General features: G+C 40.5%; 1 pseudogene; it reads right to left on the bottom strand.

The window, feature by feature from the left end:
- Window positions 1-658: 658 nt before the first annotated feature.
- Window positions 659-1,957, bottom strand: LOC105541670 (annotated as a pseudogene).
- Between the last annotated feature and the right edge of the window lie 8,983 nt (window positions 1,958-10,940).

The following is a 10,940-nucleotide window of genomic DNA, read 5'->3' as shown; positions in this document are numbered from 1 at the left end:
TGCTTGCTCTCAAAGACATGTCAGTATGATATCTCCCAAACTCTCCCAAAGATAATCTTTGAAAATAACAATGATGCCTGGGTGCGATGGCTCTTGCCTATAATCCCAGCTATTCAGGAGCCTGAGGTAAGAAGACGGCTTGAGTCCAGGAGTTTGGGGCTGCAGTGAGCTAAGATCATGCCACTGCACTCCAGCCTGGGTGACAAAGTGAGACTCTGCCTTTAAAAAAATTAAAAAATTAAAAACAACGATGATGTTGGTGATGATAGTAAAAGCAAACCTTTATTGACCTCTTATAATATGTCAGGCTTCACACTTAATGCTTTATAGCATTTATAGTCTTTTAAAATTTAAATTTCACAATAATCTTTTTTCCCAAAGAACTTTATTTTTTATAATTTCAACTTTTATTTTAGATACAGAAGGTACCTGTGCAAGTTTGTTACATGGGTATATTGCATGATGCTGAGTTGGGAGTATGAATGATCCCATCACCCAGGTAGTGAGCACAGGACCTAATAAGTAGTTTTTCAACTTATGTTCCTCTCCCTCTCTCCCACTCTAGTAGCCTACAGTGTCCATTGTTCCTATCTTTTTTTTAACCTCTGAACTTTTTATTGTCCTCCTACTCTCCAAAGGGTCCCCTGCTTCTGCTGGCTTAATATCTCAGAACTTTGGTGTGGTTGGTCTCAGACACCACTTTGCCATCCACTATCTGGCGGGCGGTGGTCTTTTGGATGGTTTGGATGGAGTTGCTGTCCAGGGCATCACCACGGTTGAAGTTCTTGCCATCTTCCAGCAGGCGGCAGTAGGTGGTGATCTCAGCCTCCAGCTTGACTTTGATGTTCAGCAGGGCCACCTATTCCTGGACCTAGCGCTGTCCCTCTGCCCTGGTCTGCGCCGGCTCAGACTCCAGGTGCAGCAGGATTCCGTTGAGCTGCTCCTTCTGCAGGGCATAGCGGGCCTCCACCTCCCTCAGGCTGTTCTCCAAGCTGGCCTGCAGATTTCTCATGGAGTCCAGGTCGATCTCTAAGGACTGGACTGTACGTCTCAGCTCTGTGAGCATCATCTCAGCAGCTCCAATCTTGGCGGACTGTGTGGTGCTCTCCTCAATCTGCTGAGACCAGTACTTGTCCAGTTCCTCTCAGTTCTTCCAAGCCAGCACGTCATATTGGGCCCGGACGTCTGCCATGATCTTGGCAAGGTCCTGAGATTTGGGAGCATCTACCTGCACGGTCAACCCAGAGCTGGCAATCTGGGCTTGTAGGACTTTTACTTCCTCTTCGTTGTTCTTCTTCATGAAGAGCAGCTCCTCCTTGAGAGCCTCGATCTCTGTCTCCAGCTGCAGCTGAGTGACATTGGTGTCATCAATGACCTTGCGAAGCCCACAGATGTCGCTCTCCACAGACTGGTGCATGGCCAGCTCTGTCTCATACTTAACTCTAAAGTCATCAGCAGCAAGACGGGCATTGTCCATACTGTCCACCGTATTTGCGAAGAGCTGAGCCCTCAGGTCCTCCATGGTCTTGAAATAATGGCTCCAGTCTCTGACCTGGGGTTCCTTCTTCTCCAGGTGCTCCCGGATTTTGCTCTCCAGCTTCCGATTCTCGGTCTCCAGGCCCCTCATCCTGTCCAGGTAGGAGGCCAGGCAGTCTTTCAGGCTTTGCATGGTCTCCTTCTCGTTCTGGATGCCTCCCATTCCTGCTAGACCCCCGGCCATCCCCGTAGCCAGGCCCCTGGACCTCATGCTTCCCCGGAAGCTGGTGGAGCGGGACACGGAGATTCGGGAACCAGAGCCCCCCAGGCCTGCATAGAGGCTGCCTGCACTGCTGACTGGCCGGGTGCCATAGCTGGGCACCTGGACAGAGCCCCGGGACCGGTAGTTGGTGAAGGTGGAGCAAGTGGTGAAGTTCATGCTAACCGGGGAGGAGAGTGAGAGGACAGGACTTAGGCTTTGTCGACGACCCATTGTTTCCATCTTTATGTTCACGAGTAACCAATGTTTAGCTCCCACTTATAAGTGAGAACATGTGATATTTGGTTTTCTGTTCCTGAGTTAATTTGCTGAGGATTATGGCCTTCAGCTGCATCCATGTTGCTGCAAAGGACATGATCTCATTCTTTTTCGTGACTGCATAATATTCCATGGTATATATGTACCACATTTTCTTAATCCAATCCACCACTGATGGGCACCTAAGCTCATTCCATGTCTTTGCTATTGTGAATAATGCTGCAATGTACATACAAATACATGTGTCTTTATGGTAGAAAGCTTGATTTTCTTGGGGGTATATACCCAGTAATGGGACTGCTAGGTCAAACAGTAGCTGTTTTAAGTTCTTTGGGGAATTTCCAAACTGCTTTCCACAGTAGCTGAACTAATTTACATACCCAACAACAGTATATAATCATTTCCTTTTCTCGGCAGCCTCACCAACATCTGTTATTATTGGACTTTTAATAACAGCAAACAACCTTTAAGTAACCAGTACAGCAAGATTTTCAAATTTGGTATGTGTAAAAATTACCTGGGAAGCTTATAAAAATGTAGCTTTCCAGGCTCCACTCTAGAACATCTGATTCAGTAGGTTTAGGGAGTGGTGTGAACATCTTTTATTAAAAATAATAGAAAACTGGTGAAAGTGACTGAAATCAATCTAATCCAAATAAATAAAATGTATTGTGCTTCTACTAAGTCCATATGGAAATTAACAAGATAGAGTCTTTGTTGTTCATCTTATAAAAAGAATAACAATATTGAACAAATCCTTTCCCAAGAAGTAAAAAGTATGTGTCGATTGTGTAACAGATTTGGGAAAAAGCAAGTGAAACTAACAGGGAAGGAAAAGATGGGAAAAGGAGGGGTCAAAGAAGGGGAATGTTCTATCTCTTGCTGTATACAAAACCACTAAGAGACTTAATGGATTAAAAGGCAAAAATCATTTCATTTGTTTATGAATCTGAAATTTGGGCAGGGCTCAGTGGGGACAGTTTGTCTTTGCTCCATGTGTTGCCATCTGGGGTGGCTTAACCTGGGCCAGGGAATCTACTTCCAAGATGGCTCACTCATATAGCTGACAAATTGATACTGGCTATTGATTCCTCTTCATGTTGGGCTCTCCATAAGGTGGCTTGGGCTTCCTCACAGCATGGTGGCTGGGTAATGAGGGTGATAACCTCAAGGGGCAAGAAGTAGAAACTTCCAATTTCTTAAGGCCTAGCCTCAGAAATACGCACATTGCTTCTATCATACTCAACTGGCTAAGCAGTCACAGATCCCAGATTCAAAGGAAAGGGATATAGATTTCACCTTTTAGTTGTAGGAGTATCAGAAAACATTGGAGCCATGCTTTAAAATTGCACAGGGACAGACAAAGGAAAGACTGAGAACATGAAAAACAAACTTTGCCTATTTTGCTAAGGCCAGTTCAACCAGGAAGAAAGCAAACACTCCTTCCTTGGTTAGTCAAGAAAAACCATTCCAAGTAGAGTTAGCACACTTTCTAAGATCTTGTCACAAAAATGGGAAACATGGGAGATTTTCCCTACATACTTAAATGGAAAGAAAGTTCTTTCAAATGTCACTCTTATTTCCCAAAATACTTTCTTCTTCTTAGCAAATATTGAATGTGCTTACATGCCAGTCACTGTACTAGATGTAGGGGATATCAAGATGAATAATACATAGTCTTTGTCCTCAAATATGAATAGTTAGAGGAAATAATCATCAGAGTCATGCTACACACACATAAAGCTATTTTGGATGCCCATAGGAGAGACAGATAGGTGGGTGGACCAGCTCAAATCCCACTTTCCTTGGGCCATGGATCCCTGAACAGGATACCAGTTCAGGTATCCTGATCTATGCTGTCACTACTCCTTGTATCACAGTACTTTATTATATATTTGTGAAACTATTTGATTACCATCTCTTTCCCATACAGGATCATAGAATCCTCTTGAATATTGGGCCAGCTTTAGTGATTCACTTCTAATGAAAGATACACAGAACTGACTCTATGTGACTTCAGAGGTTAGGTTACCAAAGTGTCTGCCTGGCTCTCTTCCTAGCTATACACACCTTGGAGCTCTGGTGCTGCCATGCTGGAGAGATCACACTGAGAGATGAGAGAGACAGACAGAGAGAGAGAGAAAAAGAGAGAGAGAGAGAGAGAGAGCTTGAGAAGAGAGAGAGAAAGACAGAGAGGAGCTTGAGAAATCCCAGCTATTTTAACTTCAGCTGTTGGAGTCTTCCAGCATCAACCACCAGATGTGTGAGTGAACAAGCCTCAGATGATTCCAGTCCCCAGCCTTCAAGCTGCCTTAGCTGATGCTGCATGGAGCAGAGATGAACCTTCTTCTCTGTGTCTGCATCCTATCTGAATTCTTGACCAAAAGAATTCGTAAACATAATAAATGGTTGTTTTATGCTACTAGGTTTTGGAGCGTTGTTATGCAACCATAGTAATTAGAACAGAGAAAGAAGCAAGATTCAGACTTAGAGGCACTTTACATGAATGAGGGGGAGTTTGTACTTTCCCTAGGGCTATGGAGAGATATGGAGAGATTTTAGCCAGAAGAAAGGGACAGCTCTATTTGAGTTTTAGAAAATAACTCTGCCTGGGAACAGTGGCTCATGTCTATAATCCCAACACTTTGGGAGGCCAAGGCAGGGGTATCACTTGAGCCCAGAAGTGCGAGATCAGCCTAGGCAACACAGTGAGACCTTGTCTCTACAAAAAAAAAAGTCTTTTTTTTTTTTTTTTTGAGACAGAGTCTTGCTCTGTCACCCAGGCTGGAGTGCAGTGGCACGATCTTGGCTCATTGCAAGCTCTGCCTCCTGGGTTCACGCCATTCTCCTGCCTCAGCCTCCCGAGTAGCTGGGACTACAGGCGCACGCTACCACGCCTGGCTAAGTTTTTGTATTTTCAGTAGAGAGGGGGTTTCACCGTGTTAGCCAGGATGGTCTCGATCTCCTGACCTCGTGATCCGCCCTCCTCGGCCTCCCAAAGTGCTGGAATTACAGGTGTGAGTCACCGTGCCTGGAAAAAAATTTTTTTAGTTAGCCAAGTGTTGTGGTGCATGTCTGTAGTCCCAGTTACTTGGGAGACTGAGGTGGGAGGATTGCTTGAGCCCAGGAGGTTGGGGGTGCAGTGAGCTATGATCGCACCACTGCACTCTAGCCTGGGTGACAGAGTGAAAACTCGTCTCAGAAAAAGAAAATAAGAAAAGAACTCTGGCTACATGCAGTGGGACTCTCATGGGAGACTGCATAGGACATTGGTAAAGATTAACACTTAGAGTCAGAATGATGAGGGTCAAGTTCCAGTTTGCTACTGTGTAATCAATGGCATAGTCAGTTAACCTCTTTAAATCTCGGTTGTATCATCTATAAATTAGGAATAACAACACTCCCCTCTCAGTGAAGAATGTGAAGACAGCTCAAATGTGGTCACTGGACATGTATCATTTCAAGCCTACTTTTCCACTTTCAATTAAACTGGCTATTGGGGGAAGTTGGTCACATGACAATTCGAAATGATTGTTGAGATAATAATATCTCTTCATCACAAATAATGCCAGTAAAGACTAAGTCTCTGATTCTAAGTGGCTTATTCAAGTTGAATTACTTAGAAATATACTCAACAATTACAACAATGTAATTGTTAGGACCAAGAGTCATGGTTTTCCAGTGATGATAAGATAGGATGTCTTATGATGACTAAACCGTGATGTAAAATTTTCAATTCCAAGAGTTGACTCTTTCCCAACACTGGGTGATTTTCTTCACTTGTTAAAAAACTAGTCATTGACGTATCATGGAGCATATTTTTAAATCACCTCCAAGTACTGCATCTGAATATGATGAAATATGTTCAGAGAGGAATATGACGAAAGAACAGATCAGTAATATATTTAATGCTGCTTCCCAAGCTAAAACATTCATCCCTCTAAATTTTTCTGATATGTGATTCAGCTTAGCATCTGACAAAACATTAATTTTTAGTTAGAATCCTCTTCATAATTTTTTGGTCTATCTTTAATCCAGTATCAAAACAGGTAAATGCAACAAACACATGACGTCATTTCTACATCTCGAAATTGTGAATTAGGACCTTCTAAATGAGTATAAAAGGAGGAAGAAGAAGCAGCAGATAAATATGGTATTTTGCCTAAAACTCAAGCTATTCAACATTCAGTGAGATAGAGATATGGCAAGGAAAGGTTACAAATGTCATCACTTTCTCTGTTATGAAACTATTGTCAGTATCTCATTGGTAATAATTACGCATTTTTTCATTTTACAAATAGAAATGTATCTTTTAATTAAAAAATTGTTGGTCCTAGTGTGTCATTATTGCATTTGATTCCAAATGTTTGAGAAAAACTATACAGATGGTGATGACACAGGCAGTGGGTTAGATCGCTCCAAAATAGTGTAAATGAGAAGCAAAGAGAACCAAGGAAAGATCCCAGGGAACACCCACATGAAAGAAACAAAGAGTCAGCGAAAGAAACTGAGAAAGGAGAGGCCAGCAATGTAGGAGGCAATACAGGAGAAAGTGTACTCATGGGATCAAGGAGAAGAAAGGGTTCAAGGAAGCTTTGCTAGTCACAGAGAGGGAACAATGTCAAATGTTTCACAAGTCACCGGACATAAGTTGAGAAGGCTTACCGAAATGAGTTAGCATCACTGAACTCAGGAAGAGCAGTTTCAGCAGCGTGGTGTGGCTGGAAACCCTTCTGCTTGAATTGAGGTGTGGGCGGGAACAATACAACAGAAACAGTGAGTGTGGAATACCTTTTCTAGATTCTTGGCTAAAAATGGAAGGTGAAAAATGGGATATTAGCCAAAAAGGTATACAGGAGAGAGAGAGAGAGAGAGAGCACACAGCATTCCTAAAACAAAAATAAATTAATATTTAAATACTGACTGAAATCACTTAATATACAGGGAGTGTCTTAAATAGAACAAATGTTTCAAGAGGCTGGAAGGGATAGCATCCAGATCTTGATACAGAGAATAACCTCAGAAAGGAAACTTCTTTTACAGTGATGCTGTGGTTTGGATATGGTCTGTTGTCCCCATCTAAACTCATGTTGAAATTTGATCCCCCATGTAGTGGTGTTGGGAGATGAGGCCTCGTGAGAGGTATTTGGGTCATAGGACTGGATCCCTCATGAATAGCTTGATGCTGTTCTCCCGGTAGTGAGTTCTCACTAATGCAAAACTAGATTAGTTCTTGAGGGAATACATTAGTTCCTGAGAGAGCACGTCGTTATAAGGCAATGTTTTTCCTCTTGGTTGGACCTCTTTACCTCCTCCACCATGTTGTAATGCAGCACAAAAGCCCTCACCAGAAGTCAGGACCATGTCCTTGAACTTCTCAGCTTGCAGAACTACGAGCTAAATAAATCTCTCTTTTTTAAAATAAATTACCCAGTCTCAGGTATTCTTTTATATCAACACAAAGTGGACTGAGACAAATGATGGGAGGAAAGTAAGAAAAAATGATTAAAAAGGCAGTTAAAAATAAAATAAAAAAAAACTGCGATCAGTGTGAGCAATGAAACAATACTGGCTATGAATTGATAATTATTGAAGCTGGATGATACATACATGAGGGTTCATTATACCATCCCCTCAAGTTTTGTGTATGTTTAAAAGTTTCCACAATAAAAACATTAAAAAAAATGATTAAAAACCCTGGGGTAAAAAATTGCTGTTACTTGGGGGATAGCTTAAGTTTCTGATGCGAAGTTGAGGAAAAGTTGTCTGCTGAGAGTTAAGGTTGTGGGTTGAAGGTTTAATAAGATTGGTGAAAGTTTGAAATCACTGCTGTGGGAGAAAGAGTTGATGATCTAGCTGAGGTTAGAGGTCTTGAATTTCCAGTTGCAAATATTTGTGTGTTGTAAGATTTTCTCTAGGAGCTCTCAAGAGCACAAGTGTGAGAACTGTTGGGGAGATCCATAATTGATTTTTGATGGGCTGGTGCAACTGTAGATTAAGGGAAGCATCAATAAGAAAGATTTAATGTGATGGGGCATGTTGCTTCCCTCTCCCTTCATGAAAAAGTTATTGTGTTTTTTGTTTGTTTGTTTGTTTTTAAGTAGGAGAATACTTTAGTATAGTAGTCTTGAAGTTTTGAGTTTGATTCTGATGGGAAAGAGATAAAAACTAACTTGAGAGGTAAGATAGTTTTTCTTTAAAAAATATTGTCTCATGTATTATAATATTGATCATAACTGTTTACAAGGAAACTGAATGATAGTAAAATAAAATAATCCAAATGCAATTTCAGAAATATTTAAAAATTTAAACCAAATATGATTTTAAGTACTTATAAATTATTTATACTAAAAAACTAGTATCTATCTAGAGGAAAAACCATTTCAGATATTGACCTCCAAATTTAGCAATCTTTCTGGTATTTCCACTGATGGCTTTATTTCCCATTCTAGATTTCAAACTATTATTTTAACTCATATTCATTTTATTTGAAGTTTTCCATAAGTTATTGGGGTACAAGTGGTATTTGGTTACATGAGTAAGTATTTTAATGATGATTTGTGAGATCCTGGTGCACCCACCACCCGAGCAGTATACACTGCAGTGTATTTGTAGTCTTTTATCCCTCGCCCCCTCCCACTCTTCCCCCTAAGTCCCCGAAGTCCATTGTATCATTCTTACGTCTTTGTGTCCTCATAGCTTAGCTCCCGCATATTGGTGAGAACATACGATGTTTGATTTTGCATTCCTGAGTTACTTTACTTAGAATAATAGTCTCCAGTCTCCAGTCTCATCCAGATCATTGCAAATGCTGTTAATTCATTCCTCTTTATGGCTGAGTAGTATTCCATTGCGCACATATATATATATATATACACACACATATATATATCTCTCTCTCACAGTTTCTTTATTTACTCATTGATTGATGGACATTTCGGTTGGTTCCACGATTTTGCAGTTGTGAATTGTGCAGCTATAAACACGAGTGTGTGCAAGTATCTTTTTCAAGTAATGACTTCTTTTCCTCTGGGTAGATACTCAGTAGTGGGATTGCCGGATCAAACGGTAGTTCTACTTTTAGCTCTTTAAGGAATCTCCACACTGTTTTCCATAGCTGCTGTGCTAGTTTACATTCCCACCAGCAGTGTAGAAGTGTTCCCTGTTGACCACATCCACACCAACATCAAGTGTTTTTTAATTCTTTGATTATGGCCATTCTTGCATGAGTAAGGTGGTACTGCATTGTGGTTTTGGTTTGCATTTCCCTGGTCGTTAGTGATGTTGAGCATTTTTTCTTATGTTTGTTGACCATTTGTATATCTTCTTTTGAGAATTGTCTATTCATGTCCTTAGCCCATTTTTTCATGGGATTGTTTGTTTTTTTCTTACTGGTTTGTTTGAGTTTGCGGCAGATTCTGGATATTAATCCTTTGTCAGATGTATTGATTGTGAAGATTTTCTCCCACTCTGTGGGTTGTCTGTTTACTCTGCTGACTGTTCCTTTTGTCGTGCAAAAGCTCTTTAGTTCAATTAGATCCCAGCTATTTATCTTTGTTTTTATTGCATTTGCTTTTGGGTTTTTGGTCATGAAATCCTTGCCTAAGTCAGTGTCTAAAAGGGGTTTTCCAATGTTATCTTCTAGAATTTTTATAGTTTCAGGTCTTAGGTTTAAGTCCTTAATCCATTTTGCTAACTCAGATTTAAATGTACTTTTAAAGAAGATTAATTGTTGTACATCTTCCACATTCTACCAATATCTTCATAGCCTAAGAATCCCTTGAAACAGAATGACCTACACTCCATTTGGGACCAGTGACCACTGACAAAATCTCAATTTGCTATATATCCACCTTCCCTCCTTGTGTTTACATTTTGTAAACTGGATCCTGAGGTTTAAATATTGTGGGCAGTGGGTTACTAGTAACCAACATGGCAAAATACTATAATGCTTCATTAAACAAAGCTGTAAGATAAGGTTAATATAACTAGGGAATAAGGAAGCCTGTGCTATGAGCAAAATGAGGGTTAGTGGAAATCTTGGTGCACTGTAACTAGTTTGCTTATGTGTAAATTTATTTGTTTATATTGTTTCAAGATGGGCTGAATTGTATCGTTTACATGACAAAGTTGTCAGCAATTTCCAGTTTGCACTGTAGATTTTTGGAGGGTGAGACATCTGTGAAATTCTCTATAATGAAAGCCAGCAGCTTTTAAAATGATATGATTTCACTGCAGTTCAGATAATCAGGGACTAGAAAAGTCAAACCAACCCTCCCATTCATGACAATTAACAAAGCTGGACAAAATATAAAAACCATCTTCATAAAGGCATCAGAAAACTAAAAAAAAAGTGAAAAATTACAGTGCCAAGATGGGGTGAAAGCAGAGGTTCCAGAAAGTAAGACCGTCACTGGGACCTTGTTTTCTCTTGGGGTGTTTTCTCATTTCAGGAGAAGACTAAGTAGTTGAGACATTGAATAACATTATTAGCAGCTTCGCAGGGCTGGGTAGACAGGGATTGGAGTCTCCTTTAGGGTCCCTAAAGGGGACCTAAAGAAGATATTCATTTTTCAGACTTTAGCTCAGCTTTGAATCATTACCCCAATCACTAGACTTGAATTGAAGCTATTCCCTATTGCTAGTGCCAACAAGCACTTGATGGAATCAAACATAAATCCTCTCTGGAGGACAATAACATTCATTTCGACTTCAAATTACTTCTTACAACAGTTTTGCAAATACAATGTCCACAATTGTGAATTGTACTGCAATAAACATGCAGTGATGTCTTTTTTGTGGTGTCTTTTTTGATATAGTGACTTCTTTTTGGGGGGGGGGTAGATACCCAGTAGTGGGATTGCTGGATCAAATAGTAGATCTACTTTTAGTTATAGAAGAAATCTCCAAACTGTTTTCCATAGAG

The sequence above is a fragment of the Mandrillus leucophaeus genome, unplaced genomic scaffold (assembly GCF_000951045.1).
Source record: "Mandrillus leucophaeus isolate KB7577 unplaced genomic scaffold, Mleu.le_1.0 Scaffold243, whole genome shotgun sequence".
NCBI classification, from domain to species: domain Eukaryota; kingdom Metazoa; phylum Chordata; class Mammalia; order Primates; family Cercopithecidae; genus Mandrillus; species Mandrillus leucophaeus.
The sequence above is the reverse complement of the archived record's forward strand: the minus strand, read 5'-3'. Positions and strand labels throughout refer to the sequence as shown.